The sequence below is a fragment of the Triticum urartu genome, chromosome 3 (assembly GCF_003073215.2).
Source record: "Triticum urartu cultivar G1812 chromosome 3, Tu2.1, whole genome shotgun sequence".
NCBI classification, from domain to species: domain Eukaryota; kingdom Viridiplantae; phylum Streptophyta; class Magnoliopsida; order Poales; family Poaceae; genus Triticum; species Triticum urartu.
Genome location: NC_053024.1, coordinates 52743896 through 52749810, shown reverse-complemented (window position 1 = coordinate 52749810; position 5915 = coordinate 52743896).

Sequence of the window (5915 nt, the reverse complement as noted above, 5' to 3'; positions counted from 1 at the left end):
ACGATCGGGTGCTAAGCTAATGGAATGGGTCATGTCAATCAGATCATTCACCTAATGATGTGATCCCGTTAATCAAATAACAACTCTTTGTCCATGGTTAGGAAACATAACCATCTTTGATTAATGAGCTAGTCTAGTAGAGGCATACTAGTGACACTCTGTTTGTCTATGTATTCACACATGTATTATGTTTCCGGTTAATACAATTCTAGCATGAATAATAATCATTTATCATGATATAAGGAAATAAATAATAACTTTATTATTGCCTCTAGGGCATATTTCCTTCAACTGCATCAGTTGTGCCTGAAGAAAATCAACCAGATTCCTCAGCTGCTCCTGCACCAACTTCAACTCCAATCCTTCCATCTGCATCAGATGTGAAGAAGACCAAGACTGCAGAGCGAGCTGCGGTGAAGAAAAGGAAAGCATCAGCTGCTTCAGATTCTTCAACTACGAAGAAATTGAAGCCAATGATAAGTTCATTTGCAAATCCGATTGATGTTGTTCCCATCTCAACCAGGCCATCAAAGGACCTTGTTCCTTTTGATGAAAAATATGTGATCCCCAGCGGATCTGATGAAGAAACTCCTTCTGCTGCTTCATCTGAACCGTTGGATGAAGAAATTGAAGTGGATGCGATCCCTTCAACACCTATCATCTCCTCGCCTATGCCTCAGTTCACAGCTGAAGAGGTTGGCGTTGAAGAAGATGAAGATGTGGACATTGGCTGCTCCACACCCGTAATCAGTGATGAATTCTGGGAAGGTCAACATCCAAATTCTCCAATGTTCACCCCTCTACGGCAAATTCCTCAATCCCCCACACAAACTGTTCACATGGGTTCTGAAGAAACTCATCCCACTGCATCTGTCCATGAGGAAATTCCAGCCATTAGCGCTGAAGAAACTGCTGCTGCTGAACAACCAACGACGCAGAATGCCACTGAGGAGGAACCAGAAATTCCTCAGCCTGAAGAACCTGCGATTGAGATTCCTGAGGTCGTGATGCAACTCACTGACACTCCTCTGCCGAAGCCAAAGGATCCTTTCTCACGCAAGCAAAAGTTCAAGGCTGATGATTTCTTCGGCGAGCACGTATTCTTCGAAGATTACAACCCATATGACTCTGCTCGCATTAGGAAGAGGCGTTTCTGGACTGCCAGTCAAGCAAATTTCTATTCCTCAGTGCTGTTCAACAAGGAGAAAATCTTCTACCATGAGCATATTCCTCACGTGGATATGGAATCTCTGTCGTGCTTCGCACCAGTCCTCAGTGTTCTTCACGACGCTGGACTGCTCAACTTTTGCTCTGACATCTGCGATTGGAATGAAGAACTGATTCTTCAATTCTATGCAACGCTGCACATCACCGGAGATGCTGCAGATGTGAATTCATGGGTGCTGGACTGGATGTCTGAAAACACTCACTACACTGCACCAGCCTCTGAATCGCTTTGTGCTCTACCACTCAGTCCTCCCCTTGAAGAAGCTCGCTGCATCTACAGTGAACCTGAGCTCACACATCATTACATGCAGATGCTGATGAAACCTTTGAAGCCAGGTCAAGCACCAAGAACCAAATTTCTCGTGAAGAAATTGATGTACGTGCCCAGAACTGTCTATCATATTCTTACGAGGACAATCAGTCCCATCAAAGGCCACGACTCATCTGATGAGGAAATTGTTGGCATCATGAAGAATCTGGTATTCAACATCGTTCATGGCATTCCTGTCAATTATCACGATTTCTTCATGAGGACTATGGCCAATGTTGCACTGTCTCCGTTTGAGCTAAAGCCTTATGCACCTTGGATTATGAGATTCCTCAGGACAAGGTCTTCACTCAACTACAAAGCTGATTTCCGGAATCACCTCAGCTACTTGCCCCCAATTGAAATCCTCAAGCAGACATATTCCTTAATTGATGGAAAGGGCAAGGCACCTGCTGTAATAGATGAAGGCATTCGTCCATTGGATGGTCAGTTTCGCAAAGCTGCATCTTATTCCACCAATGATGACTCTGCCACACATGACTCTGCCAATGCACCTAAGTCCACTCCTCAAGCCACTGCTCTGCGCGTGATGACTGACCGTGAACTTCTGCTTAGTCTTCACCAGAAGGTGGATCGAAATCACAAATGGGTTAAGCGTCAGTTTGGTTCACTTCTTCACAACATGACTGCCACACACAATGCAGTGAAGAAAAACCACTACTACCTCCATCAAGTCTTCGGTCGCACCTGGGCAATCCTGTCACATCTGTATGGTGAAGAAGATCTGAAGAACATGGGTCTCAAAGAAGATTTTGACTGGTCTGCACCTCCACCGAAGAAATTCAAGAAGGTCCAGGTTCCTTCTCTGGTGGCCAGCTCATTTTCTTCATCGCGCGACACTGATGAACATGAAGATTTGGACGACACTGCGGCAGGCCCTACATCAACAAACGACCCTAACAACGCTGGCGCTCCTTCATCAACATGATTATCTTCAGGGGTGTTAGTCCTCATTTTCGATCCTTTTGGTCATTCGATGACAAAGGGGGAGAAATATAAGTTAGTCTTCAAGCGGGTCTACTATATGGGCGTTTTTTTGCTAAGTTACAACTCTCATTCTTCTGAAACTTTATTGGATCGAGTTGTAATCTTAAACTCGAGGGTGCTCTGATACTTTTGATGCACTGTGCTCTGATACTTTTGATGCACTATTCTGCATGCTTGTTCCTTGTTAATGTTATTGCACGCATGCTGAATTTCATCAGGCACCATATTTCATCATGCATTTCAAATTCTTCATATTATATGTTAAATGCATGTATGAATTACAACATATAGGGGGCGATCTCCATGATTCAACTCTTCAAGTGTGCATTGCTTCAAAAGCAAATTCCTCACTATGCACATCTTCAGGGGGAGTTCTTCTATATCTTGCAATCAAATTCCTCAATATCAGTATTTACACTTCATATGTTTATCCCCATTGAAAACTTAACCTATATTGTCATCAATCACCAAAAAGGGGGAGATTGTAAGTGCATCTAGTGCCCCTTAGTGATTTTGGTGTATTGAAGACTTATAGGTTAAGGGACTAATGCGTTTGTGAGTGTACACACGTCTATAAGTCTATGAGGAGTTTGATATTTACAGAAAAAGTCGACCCCTAAAAATGAATATCTTCGACTGAAGATTTTGGTATTTCTGAAGGTTTTCATGAAGACTTTGAAAGTGAAAAAAATGGTGTGTCCGTGAAGACTTGATATTCATGCGAGGAATATGAAGCTTGTTTTTCTCTTTCTTGAGTCATAGGAAACACCGTACTGTTAAAGGGAGTCGAGGAAATACTAAGGAAAAATTTCCATGTGATGCTCAACTCAAAATCCTACATCTACCAATCCCTTCGAGTGAAACCATTGAAAATCTCATACAGTTCAGTCAATTTCTTCAGTGACAGAGATGAAGTTCTTCTGGTCTCTGAGGAATTTGTCCTGACTGAGGAGTTAGGAATTCGCCAGTGCGGATTGCCTACACAGTGAGGAACATGATAGCCCTGAGGATTTTGCTACTCAAAATTCCGACCATTGCTGTGCTATGTGCCAGCTGTCCCAAAATATCTATCCACCTAACGGTCATATCATTGAAGGACATTTATGTCTTATCATGTCGGGCTGCTCCCTAGGCTATAATTAGCCGCCCCCTACAACCACTAGCTGGTTGGCTGCTCTGAGAGAAATTGACACTTGTCATTTGAGAGCAACCCATCCTCTGAGGACCTTGAGCGAAAATCATCAAGTGAGAAAAACCAAAAACCCAAAGCCCAAACACCTACAAACCCCAAGTGATTGAGCATCACTGAAGAAATTGATCCTGTGTGGATCCGACGCTTGTTACCTTTGAAGACTGTGCTTCTTCCAGACGGTTAGGCGTCATGGTCTAGAGCATCCAAGAGAAATTGTGGATCGCCGAGTGACCAAGTTTGTGAATGTTTGGAAGTCGCCTGAAGACTTACCACGAGTGAATGGACGAGGTCTGTGTGACCTTAGTTCAAGGAGAATACGGTGAGGACTGGGTGTCTTGGACTAAGTGTCCTTGACTGGGTGTCCGGGACTGTGTGTCCTCGAGTTTAAATACTCAGCCGCTCCAATCAGACGTACAACTGAGACAGCAGTTGGAACTGGTCTACCAAATCATTGTCTTCACCAAGCTTACTGGTTCTATTCCTTCAACTCTTCCATTTCCTCATAACTGTGTTGTGTGTCTGTTCATATCTGTTTTTGAAGACTTTGACTGAAGACTTTCTCAATTTCCTCAGTTCAATTTCTTCAGTCTGTTTGTCTTCATCCTATGGTATCCTGTGATTACGCTTCCTGTACTCCGTGCCTGTTTTCATTTCATCATGATGACTATGCTTGTATTCTGTTATGTTTACTTTTGAGTACTCATTCCACTGCTGTTAGTTCTTCGCTAAGGAATTTTCTCACCGGCAAATTCCTCAGTGAAGAATTTCATATAAATCGCCTATTCACCCCCCCCCCCTCTAGTCGATATAACGCACTTTTAGCCTGGCCGGTCGAGCCTGACCGGCCGGGACCCCTTTCGAGCACCAGGAGGCTCGGAGGCTACACCCAGCGGGTACGTCGGCGCGCTCCGCGAGCGCCGAGCCGTGCCGGCTGTCTTCGACAACGACCGCGACTACACGAAAATCAATGTGAGCTCCTCACCCGCATATTTTTTGCACCACGCAAGCACGGATAACACCGAGCGAAGCTCGGGGGCTGTCTCCGCATTTCATTACAGTTGCATCATTGTTCGCCCCGGCGCCAGACAGAGTTGGCCCCGGGGCTGGCCGTTTGGCCTGAGACGTTAGTTTCCGCAGACGGCTTAGTACCGTGCGCGGTACCAAAGGCCCATTCTTAGTCACAGACCGCAGAGCGGCTGTCTGACTAGCAAGAGTGAACGCTGGAGGCCACCCACGCGAAAAACGTCCGGGAAGAAAAACGGTTCGGGCGACCCAGCCATTTCCTTTACAAGTATCTGCTCGGTCGAATCTACTCCCAGACTCTGAGTACTGTACACTCCACTTCGCGGCCCACTCTCAGCCACAGACCGCAGAACAACTGTCCCGCGAGCGAGAGCACAAGCCAAAAAGCGGAGGGAATACGAAAAAGATTAAGGGGGCTCGGACGAAACCGAGTCGGCACCCTCCGCATAAAACTTGCAATGCTAAAAGCAAACATTTGATATATCTGCGCGGACTAACTTTGTCTTTTTCATGATCATTTCCATGAACACTCGCCAAAAAACCTCCGCCCAACTTTGCCAAGTTGCCCGGAGGCTTGGGGGCTACTGTCGGAGTAATTGGACATGGATACCCCAAAGACGACGAGACAATAAATCAAGACATCGGGGTTAGCAAAGCCCCTCAGTCCGACCGCCCGACCACTCCTGCCGGCTCCCCGTCCGACTGCTCTGCCCGGCCAGCTGCCGACTGCGTCAACCAGCCGGCTGCCGACTGCTGCCCGAAGTCAACCGCCGACACCGACAAGACACCGACAAGACGGCCATACCGCAACGTTATCTACAGTGTATCTGTTCCTGGGCACTATTTTATAAAGTGCACCAAGGAGGCATGCACGTCACATCACACACCATCATGAGCATGGTGCCCCATGCCCACTTGCCCCCCACGCCACCACTTAGCTTACATACTAAGCTACCATGCCCACTCCACACTATATAAGCCAGCTCCATCCATCCATCAGGGGATGGACTCACACATTCACGCATGCATGCTAGCTAGCAAGATGGCTAGCTAGCGCGCGCGCACACACAGCCATGCCACATGCACTTGGCCGGCCACAAGGCCACTCACGCATGCATGCTCAGGCACATGCAGCCACTAGCTCATATGCATATATAC